The following is a 22,893-nucleotide window of genomic DNA, read 5'->3' on the forward strand; positions in this document are numbered from 1 at the left end:
GCATATTTCCAATGTTTACCAAGTAGTTGATTGCAATTTGGAAAAAGTTATCTAAAAAGTCATGAGTTGTATTTTATTATGATTAAGTAAGAAAATCAGGTGTGAGACCCCAGTATATCTGGCCCATAGCCTCTGTGATAATTATGGAAGACTTTCTTAGTTATCACAAATATTTTCACTCTTCTCACCCCACTCCCTTGACCACATCTGGCAAATGGTGTTTCCTAATACCCCTGATGTTAGGGGCCCTCATCATGTGACTTACTTTGGCTAAGGAAATGTGGGCAGAACAATATTTTTGAGCTGTTGACCATCTTGTTGGGCTCTTTGTACTGAGCTCAACCCTGAAGCCTCAGGCTGTGATGTCAGCATCCTCATACTAAGGGGACACCAGGTGGGGCAGAGTTCCTCCCAATCACCAGTAACCCAGCTTTGGTCCTAGGTGGTGAGCCAGAAATAAACATTATTATTTAAGTCACTCAGTCTGGGGATTGTTCATAACTACAGAAATTCCTTGGTTGTCCTGATGGTTAATTAAAAAACAAACACAAACAAACAAACTTGTTTTGTTGAGTGCATAAGTTACATCTTAACTTACTCACAAGAATTCTGTCAGGTGTTACCCATAATCTTTTTTTTCCCCCATAATCTTCCTAAAGGTAAAGGCTAAAATGTAAACAGCACTTACCATATACTAACACTATTCAAGTTTTTCAACAAGTCTAAGAAGCAGGTGGTATTACTATTCCCATTTTGCAGAAGAGCAAACATGCTCTTGGTCATACAGCTAACAAAGGAAAGAGGTGGGATTTGAAATGGGGCAATCTATGCACAGAAACGTGAAAAAGTCTGTGGGGGAAAAAAACGTGTTTCAGGGAAGCTGAATGAGTTCTAAAGAGCACATGGCTAGGAAATGACATTAGCAAGTCTTGACGGGATGAGCTGACCTGAGATTCCCTGAGGATTCCTGGAACTGCTATAAAAGGTCTAAATCGTGCCCTTTGGGGGCACTTAAAGTGTTGGCAACCCCACAGGATTCAAGAAATAAAAAAGGGGAATTCAGTTATTTCTCTCTCTTTGTGATTTTTTGTTTTCCTTCTGTTTACTTTTGTTAATACTAACCCCATAAATACTAATAAAATGATGCAAAGGGTAACTTTTGGGAGAGTTACACAACTCTCTTTAATTTGTTGCCTGGTTCTAGAAATACCTAGAAAGCTGCAAAATTCTGGGTTACTAATATTTCCTTCATATGAAGCAGAAATCAGAAAAATTAAATTATTAGTTGCTTTATTTATTTATTTATTTATTTATTTGCTTTTTGGTCATACTATAGAATTATGCATCTGAAAAGGATATTAGTGTTTCTTAGTAGATACTGTAACATCTGTATCAATCTAGATTATTTTCCAGTCCTTAAAAATATATTTATATGTAACTGACTTAAAAGTCAACAATTTGTTTTCTTTCTTCATTACCCCTAACATGAATTCCTACACCATGGAGACCTTTGAGGTTTCTGTTTCCCGCATTTGCTCACCAATTATTTTTGCCGATGTGAGCTGTCCTTTGTCATTTCATTTCTGTCTGCACAAATTCTCCTGTTCCTAATGTCCAGTGAAAGTTCTAGTGCTCCTTAAATTACTCTGTCTCTATTAGTTTAGCTCATGTGATCAACTGTGCCTCACTGTTCTGGAAAAGAGTAGGGGCTGCATTATTTATTAAACAGCTTTTATGATTGCATTCCTTGCTTGGTTATATATATATATAAGAATCTGGTGCAGGACTATGAACATAGTGTTAATAATGTTTTTGGATTCACTGCTGGAGAGTCACCAACTCTACACGGTGGTATCTTATAATCAAAAGTTGCTTCTAAGTGATTTTTGTATTCCACAATCTCCTATTAACATATACTACATGTTACATTATTGATTCAAGCAAACACCTAACGCAGATATAACCAGTGTTTCTTTTATGTCTTATCTTACAGAGTATAACAATCCTGGGATCCAGGCCATGCTTTCTCAGTTTTTTTGGTTGTTTGTTTTTTTTTTGAGTTTTGTTTTTACCAATACAGCAGAAGTACTTGGATGTTTCTTTCCAAACACAAATCCCTTTCTAGCATCCAGACCACCAGCCCAAATTTTGATAATTGGTTCCTTTCTTTTTTTTATAATTTTATAACCTATATTTGCATTTTGAAACATGTTCTGTATGCTTACAATCTTCTGAAATTTGTTAAAATTTAATTTACATCCAATATGTATCCAACTTTTTAAAAATGGTCCATGTGCACTTAAAATAATTTTTTTTACAATAGTTGGACACGGTGCCATTTCTATACCTATTTGACCAAGTTTGTTAATCACAATTTTGTCTGCAGGTTCTATCAATTACTCAGGGAGATGAGTTAAAAATCTGTACTATGATTATGATTATGAATTTTTTCTTTGTTTCTTCTTGCAGATTTTTCTCTCCCTCCACCACCTCTGTCTCTCTGCCTTGGAGGAAAAAATTAGTTTTGGAAACAAAGCATGTACCATACGTTATGTACCACTTAGAGCAAGGGCACAGCAGTATCCTATATTTAAAACATATTAATATTCTAAAACAAAGCCACCACAGTGGATAAATAAAGATCATAAATGATATCCTGTTAAATAAGCTCAAGTTTTGGCAGCAAACATGCAAAGCTTTCAGTTTTCAAAGCTTCGTTGATTTCATCATTGTGAACAAGAGATTTTACATCTGTATTTTTAGGGTAGGTTATAATGTGCAATATGAACAGTGTTCTCTTCTAGCACATGGAACCATTTATCATTATAAAGTGATGTTCATCTCTAGAAATGCCTTTCACTTTAAGTTCTATTTGTCTGATATTAATGTAGTTGATATCAATGTATATTATCATTGTAGCAGCAAATTACTATATATGATATTCTATTACATCTATAAAACTGGTTCATATTTATGTGGTATATCTTTCTCCATCTTTTTCTATATCCTTATAATTTAGGTATATTTTTGATGTGTCTCCTATAAGTATTTTAATTGAATTTTTAAAAACATACTCTGAAAGCATTTGTCTTAAAGTACTTAGTTTCTTCATAGTTAATGTAATTACCATATTACATTTAATGAAATAATTGGTTTAAATTATTTAAATTGTCATACTTTCTGATTTCTGTATTTCTCTCCATTTTTATGACTTTCTCTCCTTTTTCGACCATTTTTCCTAATTGCTTTTTGTACTTATGTGTTTTTCTCCCTACCTACGCAATGGTTAATTTCTTTCCTATCAGTTGCAACCTTAAAAATTAAAATATGTGGATCTGAACAAAATAGAAATTCTTTTCATCTTCAACCAGATGATAATGCAAGGACCTTAAAACAATGCACACTCATGCATACTGGCTTGTGTGCTGTTCTAGCCATCACTATTTTCATCTCTTCCAGAATACCTGAGGTCATGATGATGTGAGCATGCACACTGGGCAGACTGCAGTGCGGTTTCTCCCATCTGCTCTGCACCCTTCTCCAACCACTGGTACCATGCCATGGCACCCTCCTGGAATGTCCCCTACAGGTGGAATCAGGATCTGCTTAGATTTAGTTCATCTTTTCCCTGAGTCTTAGTTTTGGGAAAATCGTCCCTTTGGAGAGCCAGCTTTCCTGTTAGACCGAACATGATGGAGAGGCTCCGGATTTTGATCCATATTTTCATCACCGCAAGAGACCCTCACAACAAAACTTGAATTCACCTGTGTCAGTAATTGCCCTCAGGTAAAGGCTGTTTCAGCACTCAGCTTGCTTTCCTGGGTCTCTGCTTTCACTTAGTTTCGGAACCTAATAACTCTTTCTTTCTTTCTTTGTATTTTTTTAATTTGAGTACAGTTGACACAATGTTACATTAGTTTCAGGTGTACAACATAGTGACTCTGTAAATTTATACTTTATGCTGTGCTCACTAGACGTGCAGCTACCTTCTGTCACCATGCAACAGCATTACAATATCATTGACTATATTCTGTATGCTGTCTTTTTTAAATTTTATTATGTTATGTTAATCACCATACAGTACATCATTAGTTTTTGATGTAGTGTTCCATGATTCATTGTTTGCATATAACACCCAGTGCTCCATGCAGTACGTGCCCTCCTTAATACCCATCACCAGGCTAACCCATGCCCCACCCCCCCCCCAGAACTTCCAGTTTGTTTCTCAGAGTCCATCGTCTCTCATGGTTCGTCCCCCCCTCCGCCCTTCATTTTTCCCTTCCTGCTATCTTCTTCTTTTTTTTAACATATAATGTATTATTTGTTTCAGAGGTACAGGTCTGTGATTCAGCAGTCTTACACAATTCACAGCGCTCACCATAGCACATACCCTCCCCAATGTCCATTACCCAGCCACCCCATCCCTCCCAACCCCCCACCACTCCAGCAACCCTCAGTGTGTTTCCTGACGTTAAGAATTCCTCCTATCAGTGAGGTCATATGATACATGTCTTTCTGTCCTGTGTCTTTTATTCCCATGATTTATTTATTCCATAACTGGAAGCCTGGACCAGATAACTTCTAATAAGCCCATCAGCTTCCCAGTATCTAAAAAAATCTTTTAAAAACCTGTATTTACATTATGAGTATAATGCCTCAATTAATGTCACAACCATATAGTTAAGAACAATATGAATTCAATTATTAACAAATGTATATGAGTATTTACTAGCATGGGGCAGATAAACTTAAATTTACTAATAATAGAATATCAATGTTGATGAAAATACTGGAGGTATTTTATTATTTCACAAACAAATTTCTTGGTATGTTAGGGGAAAATGAATGCCAAGGTAAAAGCTAGTTAATATCTTTCTAGAGAACATACATGTGAAATCTTCCATGATTAGTCAGTCGACTTTCACATAGCAATAATTCAAGACTTCCATCCTATGTGAAATCATTCAATGAGGGTTCCTTTCCCTTAGTATTCACAGCTTCTCCATCTCCCACCAAGAATCTGCAGAGCTTACCTAGGCACCTTGCTAACCTCTCCTGTGCATCAAGCTCCTTCAGCAAGTTCTGCTCTCTCAGGGTCCCACTCTCTCTTGAACGAGTGATTCCTATAAACTCAGGTCTCAGAAGACAAAAGCAACCTCACAGCAGAGATGTGACCAGACCACGGCAGTTTCCCAAAGGTTTACTGAAAATCTGGGAATAATAGCACAATAATATAAGAATAGCACAATTCAGAGCACAATTAAAACGGGATGTCAAGAGGGCCCTTAGTAAAAGCCAATGAAAAGACTATTTGCCCAGGGATTCCCCCACTGGCAACTCTTTTCCTGAGCTCTTCTGACCAGAACCCCCTCTCTCATCTTATTTTTCCCCAAGGTCTTACAGCCCCAGCTTCCTCTGTCTTTTCCTGGCCCCACTCTACAAAGATGTAACATAAATTATGTAACATCGTAATAATTGCTCTAGAGCCACTGTCCTACTGACCTTGTACAATAGTACGCAAAACAGTATAGCCATAATTAGTTTCAGCCTCTCCATTCAACTATAGACTCAGTACCTTACTTTTACATAGGAAAAGGTTCTTTATAGCACCCCATCTAAAATAAAGATAAATCCTACCAAAACGTGAGTTATCAGTACCCCACAAAGCAGAAAATATCCACTCTATTGTCAGTGCTGCCCATCTGGTGTGACCGTGAGATTAGAGGAACTTTTGTACCAGAGCTGATCCTTCCTGCTCCAGCTCATCTCTTTTGCCCCAGCCCTCACTATTTCTCTTGGTTTATTTTTTCTCATAGCGTACATACATAAGTGAATTTAATAAGACTGAAGGACACAATGAGTATATAAAATTTAGTAGGCAAGGGAGAATTTGATGACCTCACATTAAAATACCTTCTAAGTGGGAATAACATGTTCTTCCAAACATTAGGAAATGCTTTCTAAACAAAATGTCACCACTCTCTATTTGCCTGAAGAAACTAAAGTTATAAGATCACATGAGACCAAGTAAAATGAAAAGTGTGTAATCTCAAGAATTAAACCTTTGAAGAAAACCAAAGTGGAAGATAAACTGCCTTCCATTTTCACATTAGCAGGTGTTTAAAAGCCTGAGTAATTCCGATAATAACCTGACACATTTTATGAATTGAATTTTGTTACTTTTGTATTATGCATCAGTCATTATGACATGTCCTATTGCCCCCATTACACATACACCCTATACTCCTTACCCTGCTTTATAGTTTTCCAAAGCAAAAATCACAGACATATTATATATTTGGGTATTTATTTGCTGTCTTCCTCTACTAGAATATGACTTCTATGAAAGCAAAGGCTAGAAGAGAAGTATGTATCATTATTAGAAAAAGTTTCTCAATTAAAGGTATCCCCTGAGCCATGGTATGTTTAGAGCCTATACATAAATCCAGTCAAGTTGAGGAATTTTAGAACTAATTAGAATTATTTTGGAATCCCCACATTCGATAAGTACCATCTTAAAAGCAAAGATTTCAATTTTAAAGAGAATCCTTAAATTTTATTGAAAATATTTTATATTTCAATATTTTAAATTTCACATCACTCTAATAGAATAAAATAACCCCAGATGGCATTGTTAAATATGTTGCTTTTTAGTATCACCAAAAATTAAGTTTTGAAATGAAATGTTTTTGTCTCTAGTAAGACCCTTTCTGAGATACCACCTCCAAAGTCTATGATTCAGGAACCTGCCTGCAGATCCCCAGGCAAGAGCCCATCAAGAACCTCTTATGAATTTTTGAAAGCTTCACAATCCTCCTTGGAAAACATGACACCCACACCTCTGGCCTCAGCATGGCAAAAGATTCTTTTCTTTCCCTGGAAGCAGCCTTGGGCAGCTTCCTTTTATTTGCATGATTCTTTTGAGAGACTTTCTTTCTTTAATTGACTAATTAAGTTAAAGGCCACAGTATCATCCTGGAAGTATTTTACTTCTAAAAACAGCATTTTGGCCTTTAAGATTTCCAGAGAATGGCCTCTTCTATCATAAGTGCCATTGGGCTTGGCACCTGACCTGCTCCAGCCACCACATGCGTGGTATTTCTTTGAGTCTAAAATGGGAGAGGAAGATAGAAAGCCAGAATCTGCTAGTCTTTCCTCTCTCCCAACTTAATCATTCCCATTAAGTGCCTTAGGGACTGGCTGCTAAACTGTGAACCCAGCAAAGCATATTTAGGCTGTGAGTGGAAACAGTTGGAAAGTTTTGGTTGCTCATCCCAACCAGCAGCTCCTTTCTGCCTACAAAAGTAGTTCAATAGCATTTATATAAAGTGGTAGGTGGACTTGAGCATAGTCTGGGGTGATGGGGGCAGTCTTCTGAGATTTCCAGAACTCAGTGCTTCACATCCAGCTAGAAATAACATATGAACAGCTGTACAAAGGTCACAGGTCTTTTCCCAGCTGAAAGCCCTTAAACCCCAGCAAACTAAATGTGCTGTGGAATTTATTTATGATATTTATTGTACTGGTAGAAACATGGGATAGGGCAGTAGTAGCCTGGGATATTGTCCTATGGGAATTATGCAATTACAGTGCAGGAATGTGCAGCTGGTAAGGTAACCTGCAGTGTCCTCCCCAAAACAAGGGGAGATTGCTAAAGCCCATCTGTCCTGATTATGGGTACTCATTATAATGTGGAAACCCCCCAGCCTACTATGGCTAATGCATGAGAATTCTTTGCCTTTTCTTGGCTAAAACCACTATTTTAATATTGTGATAGATATGACCCTTTTAGACAGTTAAGTAAGAACTTTCTCATAAGGAATGACATTGCTGGCACTTCTTTAGGAGATGGCAAACAGGTCATAGGACTGGGTTGCAAAGAAGTCACAGAAGTTAGCAGCCAGAACACCCATAGTTTCTTTCTGACTGTAGCCAGTGTATTGCTGAACACCTTTCTTTACTCTGCTTGACGCATTTGAAAATCAATCTGATAATCACTTTTATCCTAGAAGAACTGAACAGATACTTCTAAATCTTTGCCAATAAAACTGAGCAATGAAAGATTACTACAAGCAATGACTGTGTATGCTTGACCCTATATTTCTCTTTCTTCCCTGATTCTCTACTGACCACCTACAAAAACCCCCACTGACACCTCTCCCTTCTTTTTCCATTTTCACTGCCATTATCCTGATTTGGGACCTCACTATTTATTTCCTTAAAATCATTGCAATAACTAAGTCATTGGGCTTTTGTCCAATGTGGTTCCAGGTGCTTTCATGCTAAATACCACAGTGAGGCCGATTTTCCTAAAGCATACCCCTGACATAAAAACTCTCTGATAAATACCTGTTGCCTATCAAATTGAGTAGGATACCTTAGTTTTGTATTCAAGTCTTCAATGTACCCAACCTTCCAGCCCTAACTCCTTATGTATCCATTATCCTTTGTCTTATATTTCCATCTTAGCTCCAGTTTTGGGGAGATGTCTGTGCTTTTGGTCCAGGGTAGGTTCAATCCCTGGGGTCTAGAAAACCACCGAGAGGTTATTAAGCAAGAAAATGATGTGGTCATTTCAGGGTTTAGGTAGGCCTGTAAATATAGCTTGGGGGATTACTGAGCAGCTTGAAAGCTACTGCACTTGTCAAGCATGAGGGCTTGACCTTGACAGTAGAAGGACGAATGGAGAGGAAAGAGATGAACCAAGAGAAAGGATTTCTAGAAATAACAATACCGATGAAGAGGAATGACTTAAAAATTAGAGAAACAGGCAATTTCCCAAATTCCCCATTCTATTTGAGCTCTCTTTTAAGGTTTCAACAACAGGCCTTTGAGATAAAGCTCAGAGTAGTAAGTCATATGTCTTTCAGTTTTAAATGGCATGTGTATTATTTCATTTTAAATACCACTCAAATTAACATGACTTCATTTATCCACTAATCTATCTCCAACGTTTATCATCTTTTAACCACAGGTGTATCAGATAATCTGATTTTCTTCCTCAAAATATTTTAATACCCAAGTCAGTATAAGCCAAGTAGTCAAATAGTTGATTCTCAGTTAACTGTCATTCTAATCACTGTGTCTTCTGATTGTGGAGCACAGAGAAAAATGTATTTTCTGTTAAGTTATTTAAAACAATATTGTGAACATACAATTCTTTTTCTTTGTTTCTGTTTTAACAGACACAAATGATCTACACAACTAAACAAGGTATAGATATGCTATGTTATATCAACACAGTGGCTGGCTACACAGTCAGTGTTCAATAAAGATTTGTTGTACAATTAAGATATTCTTCAGAGTTTTAAAGTTGAAAATATAAATAGTACCGTTGCAGAAAAACAAGTGCAATTGTTATCACTTACACCTCACAAAGGGCGATGGATAAAGGGATTTCTAGCTTGTTTAGACCATTTTTTTAATTTATAAAACAGTATTCTGGGGGTGGTTTGTTGTTAAATTCCCTGAAGCTTTTATTTAGAAAAAAATGTTGATACATGAGAGTTTACTTATTGAGCAATATAAGGGTTAGGAAAATGTTAGGCTGCAACTTGCTCTCTGAGTGAATATGGTTCTGATTATCTCTCAGGAATCAGAAAATAAAAAACACTAAAGGCCAGGAATTCTACAGAGAAAATTCTAAATATCTGATGAAATGTGTCTTACAAATTAAGTCCCAGACCCTTTTCAGAGCACTTAATACACTCTCAGGGGTGAAATGTGTTTGTTTTTAGCAAAGTAGATTAGCTTACATCTTGTGATGGGAAAAGTCTATGTAATCCAGCCTGTCCTGTAGCTCTCATTTCGAAGCATTTCTTTTGGGTTGTATCTTTTGGCCATAGTTATGGATCTCAATTTTCTTCCCTGTCTGAGTGTTAAATCGTTTTCTGTCTGCTGTCAAGCTGTCTCTTTTGGTTCCCAGGAACCCTCCCCTTTTTGTGAGTTACTCACTTACTTCCAAGGTCAGGATGAATCCGTCTTTAGTTTTCTTTCTTCATCACACACTTCATAATCTAGCATTGCTTCAGGTACCTGACAGCTGAGTATGTCCAGTTTTAACTTAGAAGATCAATTATTGGACTCTAAATAATTGGGATAAAATTTTGTACAAAATCACACGTTCAATGGACAAGACTGGGTCCTTCAGAGCTCAAAAAATGTGGAGTAGGGCCTTATTAGCTCAAAGATAGGCTTTAAATGATAAATATTTCCAGTAGTTGGATGATTTGGAGGACTGGTCAACGTGAGCCACTACCATTGTCCAAACCACCTTCTGTGTCCCTTCTATGCTGTCAAAAACCTGGAGAGAGCTACCATTCCCAAGCTCCCAGGCTGCCTCCATCAACCCTTCCAGATGGAGCTCCCCCTGCTAAGCCAGGGGCCCCAGGCCTACTTTCATTCTTTCTCATGGCAAATGGTCCAACAGATGTTTCCTAGAGGGTTGTGGTGGCTGGAAGATTGATTTCCTGGCTTACTGGGGTGCTAACATAGTATCTTGAAAATTATGTCATGCGGATTATAACCCTTATGCTTTTCTAAAAGAAATTTTACACTTGTTTGGAAGAGGATACATGTCTATATGGAATTACTTTGGCAATAGCCTTTATTCCTGCTTCCAAATCAAGGAGGGCAACTTCAAATACTAGAAGACAGGCTTCAACATGATTCAGTCACCCAAGGTGCAAGATCTCCACCACAAAGCAATGTTATGCAGCTCATCACAGATACTTATTATAATGAATTCCAGCAAGCAAGCTATATTGTCTCTTAATGAATAGTATGATAGTTTATCAAGACTATTTTGAATTCAAGCCTGATCTTCCACCAGCATACAAAGCTTCCACATGTGGATAATAATAGGTAACATTGATACAGCAATTCACTCTACACCAGGTGTCCTTGAAAACAGTTTATATGTGTTAACTAATTTGATCTATTCCTAACAATCACACTACGATACAGGTACTATTATGATTCCCATGTTAAAGGCAGAGAACTAATGCACAGAGAGGTTAAGTGACTTGCCCCAAATCCAATAGCTCATAAATGTTGGAGTCAGGATTTGAATCCCTTAGTTTCAATCTCAGAATAACTATTTCCATAAGCTTTCTGCAGCCCAATTCAAACATTTACAAATCATCAATGTAAATTTTCTTTAAAAAGTAACAGGATTGATTCAAACAGAACAATCATCACTTCTCATCCAAACACTCATAGCTTTAAACAATGGAGTTAAATTAATATTCATGATAGACCAACCTGTGGGGAAAACACTACAGAATAAGAATCTGGGGAGTACAAGATGAGAGCCAGCAAGGCCATTTGGGGGACTATTGCTGCTGAGATGAGAGCTGTCAACAGCCTGGAATATTAGCATAGTAGGAAAATTCATGATATGTTTAGAGATACAAACAGCACGGGTCCTTCATCTCTGCTCTACCACTTAATAGCAGTGTTTCCTTGCGGAGGATACTTAACTTCATCATACCTCAGTGCCTTCATCTGCAAGATGGTGATAAAAGTAATAGCCAATTTGTAGAATTGTAAGGATGAACTGAAACAAAACATGTAGAGCACTTAGAACAGTGGTTAGCACATAGCAGTCACTCTATAACTGGATGTCATTACTACTATTATTATTAAGTAGCTACGGGCAGAAAAGATAAAAACATGCAGAATGGCTCCTGAATTATAACTTCAGTGACTGAAAATAGTGGCATCATTTACTGAAAATAAGAATAGAAAAAGAGTCGGGAGAAAAGGAAAGATCAGCTATATAATAGAAAAGATGCCTGACTGATGGGATAAGATCCTGAAGAAACAACAGAGAACGGGGTCACAATTACAGGAGAAAATGCTGGTCTTAAGATGACAAGGGATAAATGAGATAATACTAGTTGTAGCTATGATGACCTCTATTGGGGAGAAAAGAGATTGGGCATAGTTCACATCAGAAGGCCTCAGTTGCCTGGATTAGTGTTCCTGAGTGGTATGAAATGAAAGGACAAGAATGCAAGAGAGCTAAGTGAGGAGGCATTCAAACATCCACTGTGTTGAGTCAAGAAGGAAGGAAATGAGGTAGTCTAAGTATATAATAATACATTGACAGAGTAGGGATAATTGAAAAATAAAGAAACTGGAGGCCTCCAAAGGACAATGAGCAAGTAGAGTGAACGTTAGAATATGAGACAGAAGGACAGGAAATAGTCATAGAAAAGTTTAAGTTTTGTGACATAAGGGGTCAAAGAATTTAGGGGGTTGAAAGAAGGCAAAGGTCAAGGTCAAGAGTCCTGACGATGCCCAAGAACCTAGATGCTGACTTGTTGTTGGTTATTTTGGCCATAGGAATATTGAAATCGGCCAGTTTAATGGTACAACATGGGCTATAGACGATTATTGTAGCCTATGTGCTAATGTCTTTAGTAATTGTAGCAGGATGACTAAATAAGGATAGTTTCAGGATAATGAGAAGGATGAAAGACTGGAAAAGTTTGATAATATTAACTTAGAGAGAATGAAGTTTTATATAAAGACACAAGAACAGTTCTTTTGGAAGTGGCATTGGAGAGCTCAAGGAATGCCATTCCCTCTCCTGGTCTTTGAGTAGGTCAGCAAACGTTTACTTTGAGGGCAGCATAAAAGAAAAAAAATTTCAGGGTAGAGCCTGGGTTTCTTTAAGGGATGGAGGGAACATTCTGAGAATGTTTGGGAGGATAGGGTAGGAATTTGTTGAAATGGGCCCTGAGAGAGCACAGGTGAAAGATGAGAAATTAGGAAGAGGGGAGATAGGAAGTGGAGGAATCCGAGAGCAGTGTGAGGGATAAAAAGCAAGACCAACCAAACAAACAAACAAAAACAAAGGTCAGTGTGAGGAAAAAAATGTAACATTGGGGGACAGAGGGAGTACCATAGAGAAAGATCAGAGGATGTATGGCATGTTCAAAAGCTTCCAGTGGTTCACTCCAGTCTCAGCATGGAGAACAAGGCCAGAGCAGGAGGAGAAAATATGATTCAGGGCTCATTAGTTAATCTGAGTATATAGATTGCTTGCAGCTGGGCTGATGAAGCGACAGCCTGGGACAAGTTACAGGTTAATCTCACCTATGGTTCCAGCATAGTAACTACTCATCACATACGAAGGAAGGACTGAGGCCCATTTATCAAAAGTGATCAAATAAACTGTGGCTATTATTAAGGATAAATTAATTCTTCAGTTCATTTCTAACATCTGGTATCCACATTCTAGTGTAGTGTCAAGAAGTCTTGCAACACTGGAGTAGGACTAACAGTCAATAAATTTAGATCATTGAGCTTAGAGTCTGAGTCTGAACAAGTCAACTAGAGATAATGGAAATTGATAATAAAATCTTGATGGAAACGGAACAAGAAATGTATCACTTTGCCATTTCAAATAGTTTGCATGGATACTGTTTATTTTTCCTTTAATTTTCCATTCGGCATGGTCTAATACATAAATAATAAATTAAGCTGTTATTAATTACTATTTAAATTGGAAAGCATACTTTAGCTGTGCAACATTGTAGACTGAAAAAAATTATGTATTTTTTGTTTTTGATGACATCTTAAAAGTTAAGTTTCGAATCTCGTCTTTTTATGTTAGCAAAAATTAGCTAAACTGGAACTTTCTTCCAGGAATGCTTTTTTTCACAGCTCAAAAGCACTTGCTGTATGTGTGTAAAAACTATTTGAATTAAGTATAAAGTTAAAACTTCATACCACAAACTTCACTTTAGTCATATTCAAATATATTTATAACCACTTCCTGTACAGTTGAAAAGTGGAGCTATTATACCTTAATGAGGATCGTTTCAATGGGGTAGTATTCCTCACATCATGAGATTTGAGAATGACAAAGGACTATGCCTAGAATTAGGATTTAAATGGAACAAGTTCTTACAGGATTAAAATGCAGTATGTTGGGGAAAATGAACAGACAAGAAAGGGACCAGGGAATTTATAGTTGGCTGCCATGATCAGTAAAGGGAGCTGGGAACATTTTTTCTTTGCTTTTACCACTATATGCCTGACAGCAGTATTTGATGCTTTGGATTTGTAGACATGATCTCAATTTTAAACTATTCTAGAACCCATTCTGCTGATCATAAACCTACAGGGCTAAACATTCTTTAAGTTTACCTAGTAATAGGAGAATTTATCTTCCAATTGTTGTGGGAGTGGGAAATGGGGTTTATTTTTTCCACTCTATGACCCTGTGTGGTACATTATGGGTCATGGGGTTGAATCAAAGTGAATTGTAGCTTTTTTCAATGTCTTATGACTGTTATTACCTTTCTTTATTCTTTGAAAGGAGAGAGTATAAACAGAAATTTCCCACTACACACAACACACACAGTGACCAAATAAAATTCTTTAAATTTTCAAATTTAAATATCATAAAGTTAACTGGGAAACATAATGTGTTTCCCAAACAATACCCATTACCTTTAATCTTCCGACTGATAGGATACAGAGTAGATGTCAACAATGAAAATTTTCCACTAGAATTTGAGGCAGTGGGAGGGGGAAGGAAGGTTTTGGTTGTTGTTGTTTAATTTGAAAGTCGGATAAATTAGACAGTTTCACATCGAGGATTGAGCTAAATTGTTTAATTACATGTGAGGGATGAAAATGGCTATAAAAATTGTTGCACTGGATTCCAAGTCACATCTGAAATATGGATATAATAAGGAAATTGAATCTCTCCACTAAAAGAGGATTGTAATACACAAATGAAAGAATTTGTCAGTTATCATCAACTTTTTCCACGAAGGTTGAGTCAGTCAACTGAAACTCTTCGATTTTCTCTCAGTTGGCTGTTCTATGTCTCAGCTTTCCCTGTCACCACATTTCTGCCTTCCTGAATTCCTCTTTACTGGGCTCTTCCTCCTGGCTTAACAAATACATCTATAACTGGTCATTTGTCTTGGAGATGTCATTCTATTTTCTGCAGTCCCCTATATTCCCATACTAGTATTCACAAAAATCAATTTGCACTTATCTTACCATCCTCCAGTTTCTTAAGAGAATGCACATCTTAACAATAGGAAAAATAAATTCTTTTTGGAGGCTCTGTGCATTAGATAGGTATAGTTTGGATTTAAATACACTTAAAATGTTTGTAGGATTGCAGCCACCCCAGTTGTCATACATTCTCACTACTTGTATGTTTGTGTACCCCCTGGCTCACCACCACCCAGGCTATGTTATCATACTAAAGGTCCTAGAGTTGCACCTTCCCAGGACAAATAAGCTCAGAACTCTCATCATCCTTCAAGGCAAATGAGCCAAGTCCTCTGCCTACTACTCTGTATCCAGTGACCTCAAAAAGGGCAGTAGGACAAAATTCATTAGGGCCCTGATTTCTCTTTGTCAGTCAGTTTCCATAGTGGTCTTTACTTCCTGGCACCTCACTCAGACCAACATTCATTCACTTCCCAAACCACTCTATTTAGAGATCCGTACCATTTGCCTCTTTCCCCTTCTCATTAATGTCATCCACCAGCCTTTGAGCCATTTCTTTCCTTTATTAACAAGTTGGGAAAATGGTTCATAGCCTTACCCTCTGCTCTAAATCCTTCTATCACCCTGAGTGGGTTTGTGACATCCCCTTCATACCTCAACCTGCATTTCCCTCATGAATCACAAACTTGTCTCCTCTTTGCTATATTAGCTAGCTATTTCCACTCAGAGCTTCCCTTAAATAGAGTACAGATTCACCCTGAATAGGATAAAGTAGTGTGACAGTGCAGTTGAAAACATAAGTTCATCATAAGAGACCTGGCTTTGAATCCTGACTCTACATGAGTAGTTGTTTTAATTTGGACAAGGTATTTATATTTAATCTTTCTGAACCTCATTTTTCCCAACTCTATCTTGGAGAGGATATTACTTACCTAAAAGGATGAATGATTGAATGACATAATACATAAACCTTCTTATTTATTCTCTCATTAATTGCTTCAATAAGTGAAAATTTGAGTACTCAGTACATACTGCACTAAACAGAGAGTGAAAGCAACAGCTAGCAAATACAAGACAGGCCTTTCTCTTAAAAAGCTTACAGTGTACTGAATAATGTATGCATTCTTAATCAAATAATCACTTTAATTAACGAATGTATAATTAAAAAGTATCATAAGGATTCTAAAGAAAAGGAAAGGTGTGCTCCATAGACAGATGGCAGAAGAAGCTGACTTAGACTGGTTATCCATAAGGCTTTCCTAAAGAGGAGGTATTTGAGCCAAGATCTGAAGATGTAATAGGCATTAACTAGATAAAGAGCTTTTTTGGTTTGTTTTGTGACATGAGAAGGAGAGAACTTTTCAGGTATAGGAAATAGCATGTGCAAAGACCTTATGTTGGAAGGGATCATGTTGGATTAGGAGGATTGAAAACATGCCAGCACAACTCAGATAGTGAGGGAAGGAGCAGATTCAGATGGGGCAAGAGAAGTGAGCTGAAATCAGAACATTAAGGCATTTCCATGTTATATTAGGAATTTTTGTTACTCTTCTAAGCCCGATGAGAAGCCATCAAAAGGATCTAAACAGAGACACTGCATGATCACATTTGTATTTTTACCAACTTCTTTCATAGAGTAATCAAATGAATTTATGTACCTTTGCAATGAACAATCCTAAACCAAAATTAACAATAACATTTTATAATTGTATAGAAAAGGATAAAATATTTAGGAATAAGTTTAATGAAACAGTGGAACACATACTCTGCAAACTTCAAAACTTTGTTGAAAGAAATTAAAGTGGACCTAAATAAATGGAAAGACATCTCATGTTCATGGATCAGAAAATTTAATACTGTTAAGATGGCAATACTCCCTAAACTGATCTACAGATTGAACACAATTTCTATCAAAATCCAAACTGTCTTCTTTGCAGAATTTGAAAAGCTGATACTAAAATTCATATGGAAATTCAAGGTAATAGCCAAAACAAGCTTGAAAAAGAACAAAAATCTTCTGTAGAACTCATATTTTCTAGTTTCAAAACTTATTACAAGGCTACAGTGATAAAGACAGTTGTCAGCTCTCATACAATAATAGATATTTAAATCGACTGAACAGAATTAAGAGTCCAGAAATAAACTTGAATGACATCAGTGAAAATTGTGAACTAGTGAATTTCATGTATGTCCCTCCACACACACACACACACACACAAAAAGCAACAAATAAACTGGCAAACAAACTGTTGGAATCCACTTTTTTTTTCAGAACTCTAAGGATTAACCAAAACTTTATAACAACCAAGGAATGGCTTGATCAAGAAAACAGCTGAATCTTGAAAGAGAGCTTTGCAGTGTTTAAAACTACACTGGCCCCATCTTCCATCTCTCAGCTTGGCAGCAGCCTTGAAAATAATAGCCCTCATCCCAGTACATTTGCCTGTTAAGAAAGGAAGAAGAAAAGACCTTATTTTCAGAGAATTGAGGGATTTTGTTGTTGTTGTTGTTTCAGTCTATTTGGTGGCTTCCTGAGAAACCAACTCAAAGAGGTTCTCTTTATTTCACGTAACCTGGAACTCTCCAAGGACTGAGGTTGCTACCTTGGGGACATTTAAACATTTAGAGGCAAATGCATTACTTTGTGATATCTGAGAAAGAGATAACAGTTGGGTAAAATGATGAAATAACAAACAAAACAAACAAACAAAAAAACTAATCCAAAAGCTTGGTAGACAAAGATAGGAAAGAATCTAATTTTCAGAGTTGCCATATTATAAAATTCAAAGGACCATTTTTCAATAAATAATTGTAAAGCATGCAAATGAGAAAGAAAATATGGCCCATACATAAGATTTTTAAAAAGGAAATTATTAGAAACTGTCCATGAAAAATTAGACAGACTTTAAATCCACTGTTTTAAATAATCTCAAAGAACCGAGGCAAACCATGTACAAGAATTAAGGAAATCATGAGGATAATATCTCACAAGAAAGAAAAAAATCAATAAAGAAAAAGAAATTATGAAAAGGAAACAGAAATACTGAATTTGAAAAGCACAATAATGAGTGAAATTTGTCCTGGAGAGGCTCAATGGCAAGTTTGAGCAGATAGAAGAAGAATGAGATATACAAAGTGCTGAAGTAGAAAATTTGTCAACCATTAGTTTTATATCTATCAGGAAAACTATCTTTTAAAAATGAAGGACAAGTTAAGATATCCCCAGATAAACAAAAACCAAGAAAGTTTATTGCTAGTAGATTTGCCCTAGAAGAAATGCTAAAGGAAGTTCTTTTGGTAGAAATGAAAGGACACTAGACAGTAACTCTAATCCACATGAAGAAAGAGAGTACCAGCAAATACATGGGTAAATACAAAATTCAGTATTAATGTATTTTGGTCTATCACTTATCATTTTTCCCATATGATTTACAAAAAGACGATTGAATAAACCAATAATTAAAATCTAAGTTGATAGGCACACAATGAATACAGATTAGTGACAACAATAGCATGACTATGGAAACAGAGCTATTTATAAGAGTAATTTTAGTATACTATTAAAACTAAGTTGTTATTAATTTCAACTGGAATAATATAATTAAGATGTTATTACCAAGAAAGTAACTCAAAACTTATGGTAAAAAAATGACAAAAGACTTAAAATAAGATACAAGAAAATATCTAATTAATGTAACAGAAGCCAATAATGGAGAAACAGAGGACCAAAAAATATATATGATATAGGGAAAACAAGGAACAAAATGACAGAAGTTAATAGCCCCTTATTCGTAATTACATTAAATGTAAATGGATTAAGCTCTTCAATTAAAAAGCAGAGATTATTAGAATGAATTTTTAAAGTGATCAAACCATATGCTGTCTACAAGAAACTCACTTTAGATTTAAAGACACAAAGTGATATAAAAAGATGAAAAGAGATGTTTTGTACAAAAAATAGCCAAAAAAAGAGCTGGAGTGGTTATATTAATATTGAAAAAATAAAATTTAAACAAAACAAAAATTGTTGTAAGAGACAATGAAGGACATTATATAATGATAAAAGGAACGATCTATCAAGAAGACATATAACAATTATATGCACCTAACAAGAGAACCCCAAAAGTATGAAACAGAAACAAACTTCCACACTTATGGTAAATTTATTTTAGACAAGGTTGCCAAAACAATTCAATAATAGTGAATAATAATGCAACAAATGGGGGCACCTGGGTGGCTTAGTTGGTTGAGTGACTGCCTTTGGCTCCAGTCATGATCCCAGGGTCCTGGGATCAAGCCAGAGTTGGGCTCCCTGCTCATCAGGGAGCCTGTTTCTCCCTCTCCTCCCTTTGCCAGCCCCCAACCCAAGCTCTGTGTCATACTCTCTCTGAAATAAATAAATAAAATTTTTCAAAAATTAATGCAACAAATGATGCTGGAAAATTGGATGTCCACATGGAAAAGAAGAAAGTTGAACCCCTGCCTCACACCACATATAAAAATTCAAAAATGAATTAAAGACCTGAATGTAAGAGCTAACACTACAGAAATCTTAGAAAAAAATATAGGAATAAATTTTTGTGACCTTGGATTAGGTGATAGTTTCTTAGATATGACACCAAAAGCACAAACATACAGAGAAACAAAAAACAAAATAAATTAGACTTCAACAAAATTAAAAACTTTGTGTTTCAACAAATATCATCAAGAAAGAGAAAAGCCAACACATTCTCAAGAATGGACGATAATATTTGCAAATCATATATATATGATAAGAGATTATATTTTAATATAAAAGGAATTCTTACCACTCAGTAACAAAAAACACCAGATAACCCAAAGTGGGCAAAGGATCTGAATAAACTTCTTTTCAAAGACATGACCAATAAGCAAATGAGAAGAGGCTCAACCTCAGGATTTTCAATTCAAAACCACAAAAGATAACACTAAAGACAGATAATAAGAAGTGTTGGTGAGGATGTGAGAAATTGCAGCATTCACACACTGCTAATAGAAATACAAAATGCAGTCACTTTAGAAAACATTCCTCACAAAATCTTTAAAAAAAAAAAAAGAATATAATAAAGAAAACATTCCTCAAATGTTAAACATAGAGTTACCATATGACCCATCAATGCCACTCTTAGGTGTAAACCCAAGAGAGATATAACATAAATCCACACACAAAAAAATTTATATGAATGTTTACAACAACTGTATTCATAATAGTCAAAAAGTAGAAACCACCCAAATGTTCATTACTGATGAATGGAAAAACAAATGTGGCATATCCATGCAACGGGACAGTATTTTCTCACTAAAAAGAAATGAAGTATGGCTACACGCTACAACATGGATACTTTGTAAACATTATGCTAAGTGAGCCAATTACAAAAGACCACATGTAGTATGATTCCATTTATATGGAATTATATGAATTATATAATTTGTATGAAATTATAGCCAAATCTACAGAGACAAAAGTAAATTACTGGCTGCCTGGGACTAGAGGATTTGGGGAGAAAGGAGGAGTGACTAAGTGCTAAGGGATTGGGATTTCTTTTCATGGTGCCAAGAATGCTCTAAAAGTTGACCATGTTGATGATTATACAGCTCTGTGAATATACTAAAAACCATCTAATGGTTAAGTGGGTGGATTGTATAGTAAGCAAATTAGATCTAAATAAAGCTATTGTTTTACAAAACCTCAATACTAGAAAATATCTGAAAGAAACCAGTGGATTTCATTTTCTAATGAAGTAAGAGATCAATTCTCTATCCTTTGCAAAAACATAGATCAGCGTGCTATAGAAATTAAAGCAAAGAAGAAATCTTTTTCAAAAGGCACACACATACTCAAACTGGCACTGGCTCTGAAGCATGGTGGACAAGCCTGTCTTCACGACATATGGCTGGATCCCGTTTTCTCTCCAAACCAGCAAAAGAAGCAAAGTGGCAGTTTTAGTTACTTTAGAGGTGGTCTGGTCCATGAGGGTGGCTTCTTTTGTTCTATGACTGAGTAAATGGGCTATACTGACTCCAGAGAAGAGATCAATCATGATGTGTTATATATGCATATTCATTTACATTTTCATTTACTCATTTAGTCCTCCAAAATAAATGGAGTATCTATGGTGAACTGGAGCTATATCAAGGTCACCCTCAGATGAAATAGACGGTTTTTGGAATTGCAAGATTGGCTTTCTTCATTCTTCTCTTAACTGCTCTTTTTGCTTACCCCCCAAAACAGTGTCCCCTTACTTCTTTTGTTCAAATGTCTAATGCCCTCCAAACTCAATCCTTCATACCTAAGGAGTTATAGGAAAATTTTAAGAGCTCAAATATTTCCACTCTTACAGTAATTTTCTCTCTTAAAAATAAATCAAAGCTGTAAACTAAAAGAAATGAAACACTAAAAGTGGGATTTTAAGCATTAAGAGGGCTTTGTGTATTCATTCATTCATTCATTCATTCATTCAACAAATATAACTTGCCTATTGGGCACTAGAACTAGGAGATAGAGATTTTAAAAAATGAACCAGACACATGGACCCTGCCCCAATGCAGCTTACCTGTGAATGTGGGTGTGGTGTATGTATAAATGTACAATCTTGAATTTCAGGGCAATGGGTATTTCTAGCTGCTGAGTACCCACTAAACTTTAGGAAATTTTAAATAATAGAATTTATTTGAAATTCTGCTTAGATTTTGTATTTAAAAAACATATTTATATCATAGTAAATATTTGTGACAAGGAAGAGGAATGGCGGAGGGAAAAGCTGGTTTGATGAAAGGTGGACGAAAAGGACATGGTGTGAAGGGTGAGAAGAGAAGGGAGAAGAAATGTGGCTTAACTGCAGAAGGTCTGTGGTAAAGGACCATAACCTTGAAGGTGAACACAGCTGTGGACTTGCTAATTCCTTCACTGACCCGCAGAAGTTTAGAATGAGGGGCGCCTGAGTGGCTCAGTTGGTGAAGCGCCTGCCTTCAGCTCAGGTCATGATTCCAGAGTCCCGGTCCCAGGATCGAGCCCCACATCCAGCTCCCTGCTCAGCGGGGAGTCTGCTTCTCCCTCTGCTCCTCACCCTGCTTATTCTCTCTCTCTCTCTCTCACTCTCTTTCTCTCTCTCAAATAAATAAATGAAATCTTAAAAAAAAAAAAAAAAGGAGCAGCAGCTTAGAATGAATTCTTGGACATCAATATACTTTCTCTAGACTCACCTTCATTTTCAAAATTTTTCATGGGCTATTCACATACTGTCTGAAACTGCAGCACCAGTGCATGTCCCACTTAAATGCATTCCAACTCAAATTTTCTTAAATACTTGCTAGTCTAAGAAAACATGGCTACTAGTCTTGAGTCATGGAATAGAGCCTCCTGTTGTCTGCAGAAATAAGAACAGGACCAATGACTCAGCCCTCTCTAGTCTTTCAATGTCATCGGACCACGCCTTGCTCAGCCTCTCTTTCCCCACCACTTCGTTCCCCTTAAATAATGCATTATTCTCCTGACGACTGCCTTTCCTCTCTTCCCTGTCAATTTGTAATCCCCCAGTGCAATAATATAAACTAAATGTTAAAGATTAATGTGATCTAATTAAATGAAAGCCCATGAAATTGGAAATGACCCATTACTCTTGATTTTCCCAGGAGGCTTTCTGTTAAAACACCACAAAAATGTAACTTCTCTGACTCTCCAGGGGGAAATAATCCGTAAGCAATCTGCTATTCTGGCTTTGATATGTTTAGCCCTGTATGTTTTTACAAAACTGGATGTCTTTATACTTCTCCTTTTACCAACAAAATAATACATAAAACCTCCTACAACTGAAGAATCCATTACAATTGGTTGACCTTAGGCAAAAATGCCTCAGAACAAACTTGTGAATGCTGGTCTGTTGGATATTT

General features: G+C 36.4%; 1 long non-coding RNA gene across 3 annotated transcripts in view; it reads right to left on the reverse strand.

Annotated features, from left to right (window-relative positions):
* LOC112826892 (uncharacterized) overlaps nucleotides 1-22,893 on the reverse strand; it is a 56,169-nt gene that overhangs the window by 28,862 nt on the left and 4,414 nt on the right. The window contains exons 2-4 of one of the 3 annotated variants that reach the window (XR_012378712.1): nucleotides 11,492-11,557; nucleotides 9,959-10,085; nucleotides 5,034-5,211 (exon numbers count right to left, since the gene is read on the reverse strand). This is a non-coding gene — a long non-coding RNA (uncharacterized lncRNA). The remainder of the gene's footprint in view (nucleotides 1-5,033; nucleotides 5,212-9,958; nucleotides 10,086-11,491; nucleotides 11,558-22,893) is intronic. The other 2 variants (XR_003209076.2, XR_012378711.1) reach the window with 2 other exon arrangements.

This window comes from Callorhinus ursinus, unplaced genomic scaffold (genome assembly GCF_003265705.2).
Source record: "Callorhinus ursinus isolate GAN/ISIS: 27379988/994484 unplaced genomic scaffold, GSC_fseal_2.0 scaffold7, whole genome shotgun sequence".
Taxonomy (NCBI): domain Eukaryota; kingdom Metazoa; phylum Chordata; class Mammalia; order Carnivora; family Otariidae; genus Callorhinus; species Callorhinus ursinus.